This window comes from Ambystoma mexicanum, chromosome 5q, assembly GCF_040938575.1.
Source record: "Ambystoma mexicanum isolate Mex_15411 chromosome 5q, UKY_AmexF1_1, whole genome shotgun sequence".
NCBI lineage: Eukaryota > Metazoa > Chordata > Amphibia > Caudata > Ambystomatidae > Ambystoma > Ambystoma mexicanum.
The window spans coordinates 1323061942-1323080623 of NC_090933.1; the positions used below are offsets into that span (position 1 = coordinate 1323061942).

The 18682-nt window shown below is 47.9% G+C and overlaps 1 long non-coding RNA gene across 1 annotated transcript in view; it reads right to left on the reverse strand.

Moving 5' to 3' along the window:
• Positions 1-3897: 3897 nt before the first annotated feature.
• LOC138498524 (uncharacterized) overlaps positions 3898-18682 on the reverse strand; it is a 44901-nt gene continuing 30116 nt past the window's right edge. Inside the window, exon 2 of the long non-coding RNA XR_011278729.1 lies at positions 3898-7618. This is a non-coding gene — a long non-coding RNA (uncharacterized lncRNA). The remainder of the gene's footprint in view (positions 7619-18682) is intronic.

The window sequence follows — 18682 nt, forward strand, 5'->3', positions numbered from 1 at the left end:
TGCGGCAAAGGCAACCGAGCATTCAAGTCATAAACTGGACGAAAGGGATTCGCACAAGGAAATCGATGTTCACCTGAAAAAAACACTCACAGCACCTAAAGCCGATGGCGTAGGTGTAAGGGAGGAATCCAAAATGGCCATTGTTGTCTTGGTGGGAACGTCCACCATTTTGTCAGCGCCTGAGGAGAACTGCGTCACATGTGGGAGTGAGGCAGGGGTCTCCACAGACGGGTCAGTGGGTCTTCATTTTAGCCTTGAGACAAGGATCATCAGCAGAGCCGGTACTACGTGGCCTAGGATTTTTCTGAGACATACTATCAGACAAATTATCGGCAACACCGGTAAAAGAGGAATTACAGTAAGCAACCTCACTCTGTGCCCCCTCGACAGAACCGGTATCACCGCAAGCACGGGAACGATGAGGAATCCACCTCACCGACAAGACCTTAACAGGCCTCCGTTCTGTCGGTCACCTTAGCCTCAGATAGAGGAACCTTGGACCAGAGGCCGGTAATAGTTCGCTCACGAGGGGCTTCAAACCTTGGTTCGGTACAGAAAGCCTCTGCCGAGGCTTTGGGGCACACCCCGGTGTCTGTATGGGAAGCTCCAGACAAGGAGACCTCGAAGCAAGCTCCGGTACTCACCGCCTCAGTAGAACTGGGCCGTTGAATAGCCCCTACAGGAGGGGCCTCAGATTGGAATCCGGTGTAGGCAGGCCCCTTACGGAGGCCCTCGGTGAAAACTCTGGTACCTTTTTTAGGCCTGAAAGGCACTTCAGGGGAAACCCGGTAACAGAGCTTTTGAGTTGGGGTGTCCTAAAAACTAAAGAACTAACCGGGCATCTCTTCTTTTCGTTGCTGAAACTCTGATAATGCGGGGGAGGAACGCGCTGAAACACCTCCCACCGCTCCAGACGACGTTGAAGTGACCGGGCAGTAGAAGCACGAGTCTCACCCGTGATCCGGACCCAAACACTCTAAACAAAGAGGATGGGGATTCGCCCTAGCGAATCGTCGCTCGCAGGAAGAACAAGAAGGAAAATCTAACCGAACCGGCACAGACGGACTACTACGCGACCGCTAAACCGGAGCAGGAGAGAAGGAAACTGGAAGGAAAAAATCTTCCGAAGATGCAAGTGCGTCCAGTCCCGATCATGCGGAGAAAAGGACTAATGGGTGATGTGCTGGGCGGAACTAAGGAGGGCAGGGTTACGGCCGCGTGCCGTACCGCGTAAAAAGAGGAGGACATATTTTTTTAAAAATGTGTTGCTTTTTACAAAGTGCTCCGGTCCCGTCCCACAGCAAGGAGGAATGTCCCTTAAGTATGGAGGAAAGGGGATGGGACGTAGGAGTATAGCCTTCTCTGTTTGTATTATACACGAGTGCTCCAGATAATTTAAATTTGGGGTATTTTAATCTCTATGTGTTAATGTTTAAAGTAAAACTACTTTATGGGGGTGTACAAATAGAATTCCCAGTAGAGGCATTTCTAATGGATTCCTTCCTTCCACGGATTCCTCATCTTTGGTATCTATATCCTAGCACAGCTGTTCTCTAGAAACATTTCTGCAGTCAGGGGGTTTGTCCCAGCTCTGTGTCGGGTCAGTCCAAAGCCTCTATGCGCTTTGCACCAGAAATGACATTGAGGCCAGTATAAGTAGTGGAGCCACACTCCACGACCTCAGTTCCTTTTTTCCACGCATTCACACTTGAACGACACCGCACCATGTATTCCGCAGGAATATGTGCCATTTCCCATGGACACTTTCATGTAAAAAAAGTAAGACATTTACAATGAGATCCCCTGGGTTTGGAGCCCATGGATTCTAGAGAGGAGACACTTCCCAGAGTAGTTCTATGGGACTGGCGCTATGCTGGACCTGGAAGCTAACATGCCAGGGCAGCAATCTGGACAATTCCCTGTAGTTCGACATTCTACCAGCACCAACACCAGGTAAACCTCAATCTGCTTTTTAGTGCCTGATGACAAAGGTGGTCGATACCCTGGGTTCCTCTGTGCCGCCCAGGTCCAGAGTGCAATACAAACTCTGCAACATTCTGGACGATGCACCGAAGAGGCACTGCTGCCCTTCAACGTGGTGGTAGAGGCACCAGTGTTAGAAGCATGGGAGAAACCTGCCTCGGTCACCCCTAATGGACACGGTCCTAGCATGGAAGCATTGTCCGGCACCTTCTGACCCAGCTTTCCTCTCCACCCACACATTACCTGAAAGCATGCTGGTACAGGCCACTACAGTGAGCCTGAAAACCTCTACCTTATCCCTCCTCTGCACCACGCAGGTGAAGCAAAGGGCTGGACGCATGAGGCAAGGAAGTGTTCGCGTCAGGCAGCCTAGTGGTGAAAGCCATGAATGCATCTCGTGCCTTTGGCCTCTGGTCAGCTGTAGTCAGTGCAGCAGAGCATGCTCCAGAGGGCAGAGAAGCAAGGAGACTGTGGTTCTGGAGAACTAGGTGTCCCCAACAGCGGCTCATCAGGCCACACAGGAGAACATCACAGCAGATGCATTGAGCAGCCAGACCTCAGCCTACCACAAATGGGAGCTGCGTCAAGAAGTTCTGGAGGAGATCTCACTTAATGGGCGGGGGGAGGCAACTCATCAATTGGACCTCTTCGCTTCCAGAGTCAATCGGAAGTGAGTTCTACTGCAGGGAATTTCCTCAGTAGGGAGCTTTTGGGGGCGCAGTGACCATCAAGTGGACTTTTGACCTCCTTTATGAGTACCCACCGATCCCAGTCATCCCACTGGCCCTCAGGAGATCCAGTCTATTCAAAACCACACTGATCCCAATCGCCCTGGACTGGGCTAGAGAACGTGGTATCCAGAGTTAATGGACAGGCCCACCTGACCTCCCTTGCGCCAATGCGCCAGTCAGAGGGGCGTGTTCTCCATCTGAACCTCAGCAGCCTTAACCTTCATGCTGGACTACTGAGGTACTATGATACAAGGAGTCCTCCTTTCAACTCTGAGGCCAGATACAAACTCCATTTATGCCTGCAGGTGGCATACATTTTCACTGCCGGAGAAGGTCCTGGATCCTTTATCCTGTCCACTGCCCCATGTGTTGGATTTTCTGCTTTCCTTGGCCCAAGCAAGCCTGCAGATTGACACTTGGCAGGGTTACCTTGCCACCATTTCTGTGTTCAAGAGGTCCCTAGAAACGGGCTTGTTTTTCACAATCACCATTGTCATGCAGTTCTTGTGGGGTTTGTATAATCAGTTACCTCCCTACCAGTTCGTAGTTCCAGTGTGGAATTAGAATTTAGTTACAACTTTTCTTATGGGCCCTCTGTTTGGGACCTTTCATTTTGTACCATGCTCACCCTTATGTGATTTTCCTGGTTGCCATCACATGCGCGAGATGGGTGAGTGAGCTCCATACTTAGTTTTACCTCTGCATTTGTTTTCCCCACCACCCCCCCAAGGAGAAGGTGACTGGAAGCAAGACCCTCCTTTCTGCCAAAGAGGGTCTCAGATTTCCATCTCTCAGATCCATCTTCTTGCATTCTTCCCTCCACCTCACCCTTCCAAGGCTGAGGAAAGATTTCATTGATTGGACCCAATACGGGACCTTAATTTCAATGTCTCTCATACTCGAGAGGCTAGGAAGGATGACCAGATTTTTGTTGGCTGCGCTGGTGCGGGCAGTGCTGTGACCAAACAGACCCTGTACAGGCGCATCATTCTCTGCATCTCAGAAGGCTATGATCTGGGTGTGAAGGATGTGGGGTAAGGGTATATGGGCTCATTCTACCAAGAGGGGCTGCCACCTTTGCCCTGCAGGCATTTGCCAGGCAGCTGAAAGGGGCCCTTAGGGGTCCCTCGCGATATGGAAACAAGGCAACAACCATACACAAAAGGATACGCCAGACACAAGGTTGAATTCCAAATGCTAGGGTTTATTTGCAAGAAAAAAATAGTCTCAGTTGGCCAACTCAGGTCTCATGCCCCGCAACGTGTATTCTCTAGACCTCAAGGGACGCAAGAGAGCGAACAACATACATCACTTACATATATACAAAATGCATATCATACAATCAGCTATGTCATGTTTAACATCCCCCTTTATTGGGTTTCTTTGAACTCGGGGTGATGGACATTTTCTGACGAGTATGACAATTATGACACTTTCGATGTCTATTCTAGTAACAATGTGCAATTTAGCAAGTGCGGAGGCATCTTCTAGTTGTTGAACAGAACACAGTGCTTCTGTTCTTGGAAGCGAGCTAAACACGGGGGAAGAGTCACATTCCAAGCTTTGCTATCTATGAGGGGCTACTCGTGTCCTGGGAGCCGACACGCTCTAAAGGGTTCAGTTAAAGGTGGGCCGTAAGAAGAGCATAATTCAAGCCTTTAGCTGCTTTATTCTAACATATTCTACCATAGTACTAGACTGGCTGGCAGCTGCGAAATGATTAAATGCCCTGCGGCTCTCCCTCAAGGCTACAGAGAGGCAGCGTGGGCATTCCTTTCCGGGCTGCTCGTGAGGAGTTTCAACGAACTCCTTAGTCCTGCCGCCTTGCCCTTTCATATTCAGACAACAATGTTAACAGTTGAGCAGAGTAAGCAGAATTCGCAAGAATTGCAGGCTGCAAAGCAGTTTAGACAGAAAGCAATGAGCAATGGTTAACAAGCAAAATGGCAATTCTTGCTACGTTTAAAATGGCTGCTCGTTGGTCAAGTATAGTAATCTACATTTCTATAATTCTGTGCATAAGACGGTTGGCCTTCGGCCATCAAGATACGTCTATCATCCAAACTGAAGGGTATTCACTTTTCCAGATTGACAAACCCTCCTTTTGGCCATATGCCAAGCATCTTATTCATTCATTGTATCCTCCTCTTATGAGGATCATTCTGGGGTATCTATGTCTGAACCTTGCATGCTATCATAAGCATCATCTTCATCATTAATGTCTATAGCCATGAATTGTTTTACTGTTTTTGTTTCATCAGTGTCTTTGTCATTTTGGCCATGGGTTTATTTTCCTCTCGCCATCATGTGCATACATCCCTTAGTACATCCCTCAGTTATCTCAGTGCAAGCTATTGGTAGGCATTGTATGCAACAGCAACATGTTATGAATATTCCAAGCGCCACCACTAGTATCGAAATTAGCTTCCATCCCCAGGACCGCAATAGTCCCCAAAACCAGGATCCTATCCCCCAACCCCCTTCTTCAGTAGAGAGTTTGGAACTTAGGACATGTCATTTCCGGATTGCTTTAAATATCGTAGGGGAGTAATCATCTATAAACACACAGCATGCAGTTTTTACGAGTTTGCAAACTCCCCCGCGGTCAACTAATATTATATCAAGAGCCATTCTGTTTTGTAGTGCCATTAGCCTAATTACTTTTTCTTTCAACGTCATGTTGTATAAGATATCCGTTGTTGTATCTATTGTATTTTTTGGTATTCTGGACAGTTTCCTTATGTTATAGGAGTTTTCTATTTGGGCCAAGAATGGTATAAAAGATTTGGCTGCATCTAATGCTATCATTCCGTCCCCGCTACTCCTTCGGGTTCTACCTCTTAACCGCCTGGCTACTTCTGCTGCTTCTAAGAGGAACACTCCCGGAAACAGTAGACCCAGGTAACACGTACCTCCCCAGTTTCTAGGTAACCATGGGTATGCGCTTTCCCCACATATGAAATAAACAGGGTCTCCTACGTATACTGGTTCAACTTCATATTTTAGGACCACTGTATCCATGCACCCAGAGGAAGTGCCTACTAAGTAGATACCTTTTTTCTTCAGGCATAACGGGACAGTTCTTGGGCTGTAATTCACCGCATAGGAAGGTGCACAGCGTCTTTGTTCCATTCTTCTCTCATGCGGAACTTCATTACTGATGTTTTTCTGGCAAGGACAATCTATCCTGCCTATATTGTTTTCTTATTTTTCGTGTACTCTTTGGCGTGGGTTTTGGGATTATTACACGTTTTTTATGGAATATGGAGCAGCCCACAGGCCTCATGATAATTCCCTCGAATTCATTCATATTTGTTTAATCTAATTGACCCGTACTGCTTCAGTTCCATTTCCCAAAAAAACATTGCACCTAAAGATGTTCTGCATGCAGAACTTAATGGCAACAGTTGTACATACCATCCTATCCCTTTCCCACCATGCTGTGGTAAATGTGCACACACCCAGCAATTTCTTTTCTTTAAAACGGCATGGGTCATGTTCATTATTAGCAATAACGTGCTGTTGCCATACCCTTCTCTATGGTTCTTCAATTGGACAACGTACCAGTGATTACATGAACCTGGCTTTCAGTAGTGGACACATTCGTTTCTGGTAAGAGTGTTTCTAATGGGTGCTTTGACTCCATGCACCATAATACAATGGCTATTGTCATTGGTACTACCATACATATGAAACACAGAACCAGCGTCCAAGTTAGTACACCATTTTTTTTACCATGCCTTTTCCCTGAATTTACAGTCTCTATAACTATCATTTTCTCAGCAGCGGTGCAGGAGGAAGCTGGAACCAGTTTCGATTTGCTCTTCATCATCCTTCCTCTTACTGGAAATGTTCATCGTGGATATCTCTCGTTGTTACACTTGCTCTGATGCCAAAAGTTCAACGGAAAAATGTCATAGTTCAGTCTGCCAGCCCTTCACAGCCTTTACCATTGGTTTGGGCAAGATTGGTAGTATTCCTTTTTTCCCACTGCTCAGACTATTTCTGAACAGTTTTTAGTGACCGAGTACTATGTGCATCCAGCTTGTCCTGCTCTGGCTTAGGACACATGTACTCTGTCATAAACGCACCGAGGAGCCGTGAGTCTTGAATTGTCCGATTTGCACAACTCTCACACCTCTCTCCTCTACACCCCTGGTTCCTTCTCCAACCGTGAGTGGAACCCAAGGCAAAAACACCAAGAATCAGTGGATCACTTCGCCCTCCGAGGCCTGAGGTTATACCGTTTCACTCCTGGTATAGTGTGATCTGTGAACAGTGTCGATGCACTTCCAGTGTCAGGCTCAGTGTCAGCCTGCGGCGCAATGACAGGTGACGTGGAGCGCCGCGGCAATGATGCAGATTCTGTTATTGGCTCTGGTGTGGTTACAAGATCTGATGGGTGCCAAAGGGGCACACGCTCCTTTTTTTGCAGCTGTTTGCAATGCTGATTCTGTGTCATTCAACAATGATGTTGTTTCTACTGGCCAGCGTTGGGGCACTTTTCGCCCTTTCCCCTTTTTGGCAGTCTCTCCAGGCTCTGTTTTGAGTTTCACTTCTTGCTCAAGTTTCGTTTCGAGTTTCACTTCTCGCTCAGGCTGATGCTGTGGCAGTCAACTGGCAGTAGTTTCTTTTGCTTCCAAGACCATTTCCTTTCTCTGTTCGTCTTGGTCAAGCGTAGTGTTCAGCAAACCTGGGAATCTTTTGGCATGCGTCGCATGGATCCAGGCCGTGCGGCCGTCTACTCGAATGGCCGTCTGCATCGCCAAAAGTACTTGATAGGGGCCGTGCCACCTGGGTGCTAATGATGTTTTTCGCGCAAAGTTTTTGATCAGCACCCAGTCTCCTGGCTCCAGCACGTGCCCCGGTCCGGCGTATCGTACTGGTAATGCCTCCTGCACCTGCTGATGAATCAAACGCAACTTCTGCATTAAAAGGCCACAGTATGTACTTAACACAGGTTGCTCTACCTTGCATAATCTTTTGGGCTGCGGTGCACACCATACATTTGCTGGTCTCCCCATGATAATTTCATAGGGAGAGAGCCCAGTTTTAGCCTGCACAGATGTACACATGCATAATAGCGCTAGAGGTAATGCATCTACCCAACTAAACTTGCTCCCAGCACATATTTTTGCAATCTTCGATTTTAGAATACCGTTATGTCTCTCAACAAGTCCGGCGGAACTGGGATGCCTGGAGCTGTGGAATCGTTTATCTATCTGCAGACCTGCACAGATCTCTAATACCACTGCACCCACAAAATATGGGCCGTTGTCTGACCACAGGACACGGGGCAGCCCAAACCTGGAGAAATACTCCTTGAGCATTACTTTTGCCGTAGTCATTGCAGTGCAATCCTTTAAGGGATATGCCTCCACCCACTTGCTGAAAGCACAAATCACTACCAACACATATTTATAGTTCTGACACCTTTCCATTTCTATGAAATCAAAATGGATCATCTCAAATGGCATAGAGGGTGGGCCAAAACTGCCTGTTGGAGTCACGGTTCCCTTCCCTATATTGTGTTGCAAGCATATAATACAATTCTACACCAATCTTTCTGCATTTTTGTTTATGTGCCCATTTTTCCATACTGTGGATAAATGCTGTACTATCTTCTTTGCACAGATGTGAGTAGGGCTATGCGCCATTGTGACCATTGCAGTCACATAACAATTTGGCAACATCCAGTTCTTTGTTTCTTTGTACACCCCACTGATACAGAGCTGTGCAGCACCCCCTATCGGCAGAATGGTTTCTGGATAACAGCTGCACAAGGATATGGATATCATAGATGAGGAATCTATGGCAGGTATAACCATCAGAGAAAAAAACATTGCAGAGAGGCAAGTCATTTGTTCTTTTTACTTAAGTAGAAAGAAATTGCAACTTTTTAATTCACACTTCTTTATGACTAGCAATTAATGTAAAATAAAATATTCATTACTTTATAGTTTCTCTACATATCCAGTGAAAATCCCTGTAAACCACCATCCACTGGTACTGCCTGGCTGGCATCACTGGGCTGAACATATTCATGAACCCGAGTGGGAGAAAGCAGGAAGGTTGGCACCAATTTGTCCATTGCTTCCAATTTTACAGTTGGGTTTTTGGCTACTTTTTTGAAGGGAATGTTTGCTAATTCTTGGAGAGTAAATGGTTAATACACAGCTTATCTGTAGGGTTGCATTAAGAGTTGCCTTTTTTATTAAGAATCTTTCCCTATGGCACTTATTCACCTAAAGGTTTATGGGTTCTAACAACAAGTGGGCATTGAAACATAAGACAATCTAGAAAAATGAAGGAAAGACAAACCAGTGAGCTTAGACAGAGGGCGTTCCAGATATAGGGAGCAAATAAATAAATAAATAAATAAATAAAGGTACACCACCTCCTCATCTAGAGGAATGATGTAAAGGTACAGGGAGGAAGGATCCAATGCAGAATGGGTTGGAAATAGGCAGTCAATTGGGTCAGTAAAATGCAAAACACAGACAAGCTGCCTGTGCCCTCTCGCCCATCTGATCTCCCTCTTATCACCATAAATTATAATAGAACAGCACAGTATCATGCCCCGTTAACAAGGTGTATCCGTTGCATCACAACATAACAGATCACTGCTGCATTCAATCTTGGTGGGAGCGCCCACTCATCATTGGCAGCAACAGTAATTCCGTTCAGCGGAATTACCGCCAAAACCGAGTCCATGGCAGTAATTCTGCACAGATTTGGTGGATTTACCGTTACTGCTAGAAGGGGAAGCACGGCAGTGGCCATTTTGAAAAACGCAATCCGCTCGAAATACAATACTTCCTGTAGCCATCTAGACAAACAAGAGAGAGAGAGAGAGAGAGAGAGAGAGAGAGAGAGAGAGAGAGAGAGAGAGAGAGAGAGAGAGAGAGAGAGAGAGAGAGAGAGAGAGAGAGAGAGAGAGAGACACACAACGTCCAAGGCGAAGGTGCCCGGTCAGAGGCTGAGGAAGCAAACTTTGTGAGGTGGGGATTGTAGGAAGCGGTAGAATGACCTAAAGGGCAGCGTCTGCAGCCTCCTGTCCAAACACCAGCAGTACTCATTAGACACCAGAGGCGGCACTGTGGACACCCCCCCCCCCCTTGACCTGACCCTCGCGGGAGAAGGCCAGCTCCATCCTCAACATTGGGTGGATCAAGGGAGTGCTGAACCATAGAGCCAGCAGCCAATTTAAATTTTGAATGCATCCCCCGGCCCCACCCCTTCCCCTCACAACGCACTGGCCAAACGACCATAACAAGCATGTGGCTCCCAGCATAGATGGGCCTGATGACAGGTAAAGCTGTCACCACATGGCAATGCTCCCAAAGGAACCACTATCCAACGTGTTTTCAAGCAGACCCGGGTTCAGGCATGGGCGCTCTGGCCAGTCGCATGGTGCACATCAGCACCCAACAGATTGGGGTGACACCACCCTGCAGGCATCCCCCTACACATGGCAGAACCCTGCCCCCACCCTGCAGGCAGCCCCCCTCCACATGGGAGAACCCCAGCACCCATTACCCACGACACCAACCTGCAGGCAGCCTCCTCCACATGGCAAAACCCAGCCCCCCCCCCCGCCCATCACCCCTGACCCCACCCTGCAGGCTGCCCCCCTCAACATGGGAGAGCCCAGCCCTCCTCACCCCAACCCCACCCTGCAGGCAGCCCTCTACACATGGCAGAGCCCAGCCCCCCCATCCCCACTGACCCCACCCTGCAGGCAGCCCCCTCCACATGGCAGAACCCAGCCCCCATTACCCATGACACCACCCTGCAGGCAGCCCCCTCCCCATGGGAGAACCCAGCATCCCTGACTCCACCCTGCAGGCAACCCCATCCACATGGGGAAACCCAGCACCCATCACACCACCCTGCAGGCATCCCCCTCCACATGGGAGAACCCAGCCCCCATCACCCCTGACTCCACCCTGCAGGTAGCCCCCTCCACATGGGAGAACCCAGCCCCCCTGACACCACCCTGCAGGCAAGCCCCCTCCACATGGGAGAACCCATCACCCCGGACCCCACCCTGCAGGCAGCACCCATCCACATGGCAGAAACCAGCCCCCATGACCCCACCCTGCAGGCCGCCCCCCTCAATTTGTGACATCACCTGCATCATTGAGCTGCTATCCCTAGAAGAGAATCCCTAAAATATACTTCACTGGTATGCCCATGTGTGAAGGACATGGCAATCGGACAGTGCAGCACAAACTGAGTCAGCTGCAATGGGCAGCCAATGTGTAAATACTATGAAATGGCAATAGCGTATCCCAGTGCAAGAGGTCGACCAACACCAGAGATGATGATGATGATGATGATGAGGACTACGAAAACACATGCTGGTGAGAATTTGGAAAGCACCACCAGTGTGTTACACAGCATCAAGCAAATCATGAGCAAATGTCCTGAACATGTAATACTCTCACAGTCACCACACCCACCTAACTCACAAACACTGTCAAGGCAAATACACAGTGATGCTGCACATGTTAAAGGAAATGCCATTTGCCTGTGCACACACAAACTTCCACTCCACCCCCCCCCGGTGCGCCCCATATGTATACTTACCCCGCAAACATTACACATGCAAGTAAGCAACCACACACATGACTAACAATGAGCAGGATCAGGGCTACTAAATGGACTACCAAACAGGCACAATGAATGTGAGATTTAAAAAAAAGAAATTTATATATATATATATATATATATATATATATAAACAGTTGTATTTTAATATTTTAATCATACATATTGTTAATCAAATCATCAATCATAATATTAAAAAATGTCCATGTTAAAATAGAAAATTAAACATTTTTCATGTGTATCAAAAATATTTTACATAAAAAAGAAATTCACTAACAAAATACCTCAAACACACTAAAAATCTATGTACAATAAAACATGGAGGATAGTCCACTCCAAAAGAAATAAAAGGAAACTTACACCTATACAGAAGGTGGAGTAGAAGATGACATGAAAGTTCTTAGCCTCACAGGAAGGAGCAGGTAGAGGACCCAGGGTGGGCGGCCAGAGCTAGAGGAAAGGAGGATCCCCAGGTACCCCAATGAGGAGGATCTCAGCCTTCCTGGCATTAAGGCAGAGATGGTTGGGGCACACCATTCCTGATTTGCGGGCAGGAAGTCTGGTATGAGAGAAGGAGCAGAAGAGGCTGAGGGGAACACGAAGAAGAGCTGGGTGTCATCCGCATAACACTGAAAGTTAGAGCAGAAGGTAGAGATGCAGTGGGCAAGCGGTACCAGTTAGTGGTTAGAGAGCCAGGGAGAGGTTAGACACATGGCACATGTTAGGCAGAATTGCATTCATTGCCCTCTGGGAACACCACACACAATTAGGACTACAGGTGCAAGTAAATACCAACCTTTGGCTTATCCCAAGAGGGAATGTGAGCAGTAAATGAAGTTACACAGGAGTATCACAATCACAGGGGTTCAAGTAGACACTCAAGGTTTCTTGGTAAAACTCTATACATTTATTTACACAATCATTTGGAAAACATACACTAGTAGACATCAATTTAATATTAAGCATCAATGCACTACAGTACCAAACTCTTAGTTGTAGAGACAGTTTAAGCTACCCTGAAAAAGGAGTCAAATAGCACTTCAATGACTTTCAATGGGAATAAAAGGCCACGGTTTGTACAGAGGGTTAGAAAAAACTTCTGTGAGGCAAAAGTGTCAGTTCAATTTAATAGGCCAGGCCAAAGTCAATCGGCTAGTGTTCTTGGATAGAACAGAACAGTTCTGGTAACAAATGGAGAAGTAGTTTAGATAAAAAAGGAAGATATGCTGGGTCACAAGCTGATTAGGCCTGCAAGTTGGGAACGTTTCACAAACATCTCACCGCAAGAGTTAGGATCCCTCAACTGGATGGCACCGTACCTTAGTATGCAGAACAAAGATGTAGCTGAAGATGTTGGTTCCTGGCAGTTCCTGCAGATCTCACTGTTCCTGAGCCTCAGTCATGCGGACAAGAGGGAGGACGTCAGGGGGGGCGGGACTCCTGCACTGCACAGGAACATCAGAGCAAACAAGATGGAGTCAGTTCAAGTAGCTGTTGCTTCATAACACAAAACCAGTGTCCCTCTCCCTGGCTAAACCTTAACCAGCACGGAGAATGGTATCCAGGTGTTTTCTGAGCCGATTGGTCTCACCAGCTCAAGGGAAGAAGCCGTCCTTGAAGGAGCTTCTTTGTCAAATGGAGATCTGGCAATTTGGAGTTGCAGCAGGGCTTCACCAGGCAAACCAACGGTCCAGTGGTTGCAGCAGCCGCCCTCTCCCAGCTCGTCTTCGGTCCTTTCGTTCCAGTGCTCAACTCAGCCTTTCAGTCCTGGAGACTCGCCTTTTAAACAGTTTTCTCCCTTTCATTCCAGTCTAGCTGTCCCTCACCCAGCAGGTTGCCACAGAGGTGATGGTTAGAAAAGATGTCCATTCATGGGTAATTTTTCGACCAGTTGTGAACCCACCCCGAACCCCCACCTTCTCCCCCAACTTTTTGCTCTTGTCTGACCATCCTAGCCTGATGTTTATCAGTGGAGCCCACCCTTCGGCTGTACTCTGCTGGGCTTTTGCTCATTTTGTTATGGGGAAACTGACATGCCCTTCAGACTGTCAGTACTGGGAGACAGTGATTCCTTTAGTCATTCACTTTGTTGTTATTTCTTAGCAACATTTTATCAGTGCACAATGTACCTTACATTACAGTGCTCAGGAGTCCCTTTTTCAAATGATTTTTCGTGAATGTACAAGTATGCCCAGGACAGAGCTGGTGGCAGCAGTTACTTTTAAAGCATTTTTGACTATTTTCTATGGACCAAACTGCATTTACCTTATTTGGCCCAGGACAGTTGCCAGTGCGTAACATGGCCATGCCACGAGGTCCTTTGTTCTGTCCTTTTGCCATCTTGTAGGTTTGCCTTCCCGAGGTCCAGCTGGACCGGGAAATTCCTTATTTGGTCATGTAGACCCCTGGGCAAACCAAAGCTGTCGCAGGCTTCTGCATGCCTTGTGTGTGCAACCAGGATGTGGGCTGGAGCCGTGCAGTTCCAATACATATCCTCGGTGCCAGGATGTCTGGTGTGCTTGGATGTCTGAGATCACTGTGGTTCGCGATAGGTCCACCTCTGGGATGGATGAATGTGAGCAGATCTCCCATTGGTTTCTCTTCCTTTTGGCGCGAAGGAGACAGAGGATAACAGAAAGGCACTAGACACCAATTCCAGGTCGAACTTCTGAGTTACACCAAACTTAGTAACGGAGCCAGGTATCCTGAGCAGAAGCAGCAGTTAGGAACCGCTGGAATGTTTGGCACCCTGACCGCGCTGTTGTCCTGACAGAGCCCCCGTTTCTCATCGATCACAGAAGGCCTGCAATGGCACTTCAACCCATTGGAGTGAGTAGTGAAACCAACTACTCTCGGCACCTCCTGCTTAACCTGTATACGAGCCTTTTCGGAAATATTCCTGGACCGGCCAGTGAACTGACCAGCTCATACATGACCTTAGCCCTGGAACGCCACTGTCTCAATTTCAACTTAGTCTTTGGGGACGTTAAGCTCCTGGTAGAAGGCATTCTCCCGCAGAGGTTCGTACACCTAACATTCCTAGGTCTGGAATTAGCAGAGTCCGCCAGAACCCGAGCCTGCCTTTCACCTACTAAAAGGCAGGCTCAGCCCTAAGTATTGCAGAGATCGGGCACCATATCGAACCGTTGGTGCTTGCACAACAGAACAAATTGCCCCTGCCTCTACCATGGTCTCAGCTTATTACCGCTTGCTCGGCAGCTGCAAATGAATTGGCACCTTGAAAATTGATAAAGAAAACTGCACGTCTCAGCTCCCTGGTTCTCACCGAAACTCTGGGCATGGTGGGCAACTGTCAGCAGAGCTGAGCGGAAATGGTGCATACATTTTGATCTTGCATTGTAACTTTCTTTTAAGAAAGAGTTAGCCTCATATCATCTTGGGATAAAGGCTGAACAAAGAGTCTTACTTTGGCTGCATTATGCAACAAGCTGTCAATACTCCAAATAAGAATAACATCAGAAACTGATGTACCTCCTTCTGAAGGTTGTGGTACTTAAGTCTGAGTCCTTTCATCTTATTAGCCCCTACAGCAGTAAAGGCTGTGTTTGGTCTAAAAATCATCCTCTCCTCTAGATTAGATTCTTCTTCTCCCAGCAAAGTGCATAATTTCTAAAGGATTCTGCAACAGTCTTGATCTGAGTTCTGACTCGACAAAACAGGTACTACCAAGAGAATGACTCCATTCTTCTGGTCTGTCTGGATCAACCTTGAGGGCCGTCTTTGTACAGTCATTTGAAATAAAGTTGTAAGAGTCCCTTGTTTCACTGTTTATTAGTAGGCTTATTGTTTGGAAGATTACTCCATCCGTTATTGTCCTTTAACACTTTTCAACCTTGTTTAGGTATCCACTGTGACAAGGGAGAGGACTCCTGAACCACTCTCGTCTTCCCCAGTTTTGTAGATTATCACTAGGACGAGGGAGATGACTCCAGAGTACCTCTTGGCTCTTGGTTTGACTAGAGTACCTACCAAGAACTGACTCGGGTTACCTGCGGCTTCCGTTACCTTGATAATGGCTAGGGCACGTTACTGGTTCCACCGCCTTGGGTCGGCTTTTCTTCTGCATGCGTCAGTGTGTCTTTCTTCAGCTTCTCGTTGCTGCTTTGCCGATCACGGCACACTTTATGGACCACACAGTCCATCTGCTTGAGGTTGTTCAAACACCTGGTTTCTTGCAGCGGCTAGTGGAGATGGGTCCGTACCCAGTCATGGAAGGCTTCTCAATTTCCTGTACGAGGTCCTCTCGTCTGAGGAGAAACTGCCTCTCAGGACTTCCTCTGTTCTGGGTTTGAATCTCCTGGGCTGTGATGGAAAGACGCTGCCTTCACTCGAGGCTGTCCCTACTCTCCCCTCCAAGTCCTTGATCAGTTTTTAATGGCGTGTAGCTGAGTTCTCCACAGCTTAACGTCAAAGTCTTTCTTTAGTGCCTTTGATGCAATCTACATGCCTCCCTGGGCCAACTCGTTACTGTACCATTACCAGTCAACCTGTTATTACTCTGCATGTTTTCTTGGCTCTTCCTCATCTCAGTTATATAAAATCTAGGTGAAGAGATCTTACAATAACAACCAGTAGTATTCTTAGGTTGAGTTTCAGAGGTATTCAAAAGATCCTAAATTCTGGGTAAACCGGTTGAGGGAGTTAGTCCTTAATCCCACATAGGGATTATTAGGTGGCGGCCACAACTCTCTAACCTCACAGGGAAGGGCTCCCCTCTGGGAAGAACTGACGAGAACCTGTGAATCTTCACAGTATGTAGTATGGTGTTGCAGTAGGCATGGTAATTGTCAACTTCAGGTAGACAAGATGGTTCTTGCCCGTCATTGATCTGAACTATTTTCAATTCAGCATTAAATAGGAAGGAAGACCTGGTAATGGCGCTCAAACCCAAGTCAGGAAGCCCAAAGTGCAGCATTTCAGCTCTACGCCCCCAGGAAAGAGTATATATATTTCTATTAGCCCACCGAGCTGCCTTCTGGGTGCGGATACCTTTTCTTTTTTTTACAGGGACCAAGCTTTGCGCAATTCATGCTACTCTTAAAAAGTACTACACATGTCTGCAATTAAAACAAATATTTATAGGACTGGATGTGGACCAGGAGGTGTGCAGGTTAGTGGTAACAGGGGCTGTGTGGGTGCCTCTAGTGGGATAGCGGGAGGAGGGGGGTGGAGGGGTTGAGGTGATGCACTCTAGTGGAGACTCGACCTGGGGCACCACCTCCAAAGACAAGGGTGTATGTGTCAGAGTCCTATAGGATGCTGCACCAAGGCAAAATGCCTTGCTTTGGAGTGCCAGACTGTGGGCTACTGCCCCCACCCTCCCAACCCCCACTGTGGGTCTGGATGTTAGCGGGTTCCTTGCAAACCTGAGAATTACAGCGGCCAGATGTCCTTGTAGCAGAATCAACACTGAAAGACAACACCTGCTCTGGCTGTGAGCTGCAAGTAAAAACTGCATCCCTGAGCAATGAACCTGGTAGGAGGAGAACACCAGTGGCCGAATAGGTGAAAATAAATATATATGGGAAACATTACTCGCCATAATTGTATTTCTGATGCTTGTATCTGCTTAGATGCACATGCTTTCCATAGGCTGACATCTAGCGGAAGCTGGAGTAATGCACAAACGTTTTCGGCAGGGCGTGACTAATACCATCCCTTGTACCACGATTCCCTCACGCGTCGAAGTCCCTCAGATTGTTCCTGACAAGAGGGAAGTGTAAGCATGAAGTGTAAGAAGAACCATGAGTTGTGACAGATCCATGGTTCTAATACCCATGCTCCTTCTACTCCAAGAGGGAAGGGCGGGTGCATGTGTATCTAAGCAGATCCATGATTACTCTGTATCCCTTCTGAGGCTTGTAGAATCACATGCTTTGCGTAGATTAGCAAGCACTACTAGAAGGAGGTGGGTTATTAGAAGGCAGCGCTGCAAAAAGAGATGTTTCAGCACCGCTTGTCCCACCTGTGTGTCACCACTAGACTGTCCAGACACTAGTGTTGGGTGAAGGTGTGTACTGAACTTCAAGTGGCAGCCTTGCAAATGGCATCTAGAGGAACGTCTGCTATGAAGGCTCAAGTTGCCCCGGTGCCTCGAGTGGCGTGTGCTCTGGGTTTAAAGGGCAATGTTCTCTTGGCAAGAGTGTAACAGAGTTGGATGAAGTTGACAATCCATTTAGAAATTGCCGCTTCAGAGATAGGGTCCACTTCTCTTCCAGCGGCTACTGATACAAAGAACCGATCTTTCTTCCTGATCGACTGTCTTTTAAAGGTAGAACATGACAGCTCTGCATGCATCCAGTGTACGTAGACTTCTTTCTGCTGCGTTTGTTCGGTTTTGGAAAAATGCAGGAAGCTCCATCGTTTGATGGACATGCAATTTTGATATATGTGAGAAGCTAGGGTTTGTGCGTAGCATTACCTTGTCTTTGTGTAGGACTAGGAATGGATCTTGTACTGGCAGAGATTGTAGTTTGCTAACCCTTCTGATAGAGTAACAGCTATGAGGAAGGAAGGCTGTCTTGTATTTAAGGTGGTTAAGGCTGGCTTTGTGCCTAGGCCAAAGGCCCACCCCCGCCCCCCTCACCATGAGCCTTGCGAGTACGACACTGAGGTCCCAGCCGGGAGTAGGATTAGAAATTGGAGGGCGTGAGGGGGCGCTAGAAAGCCCAGCCAAGATGAGCTCCCGGTACCTCTTATAATCCGGACAAGATCCTGTTGACCTACTGGCAAAGTGACCCATTCTAAGGCGGTGTCAGGCAATGCAAAAGGTCTTCCCGACAATTGAGTAAAATCTGGTGACCATTGGACCCCAGGAAAAGGAGCAACTAGTGACTCCACTTCGCGACCTCGGCGCTGAGCCGTGTGACTCTCCCGAAGTGGATGGAGACTCATAAGGGACACAAGCCGGTGAGCGGCAGAGTGCAAATAGCGGGAACAACGAGCCAGGCGTTGGCTCGCCACGGGGTGCGAGCCGCAAAGTGACCCCTGAGGAACCAAGCGACCACCGTGTGGGGGCATGCCGCCTTCCCCGGGGCGGAGGATACAACCATTTGGAGTGGTGCCAACCCAGACGGGATTGGTAGGTGCGGCCAAGGAGATATTGTGCGCCATGAGCAGCCACCAACCTGATCGTGCGAGAAGCGCCGGAAGAGCAAGGTAAGCCCGGGAGGATAGCTCAGCGGCAGCGTGCGCGTCTTGGAAGCAAGACGACACGAAGCAGCAAAAGGTTCGATCCCCGGGTCCGCGCTTAGAAACCTCCGGGTGTTTAAGCGCGTTATAAATACGTAACTAAGACAAAAAAAAAAAATACGCAATTTCGCAACTAAGAAAAA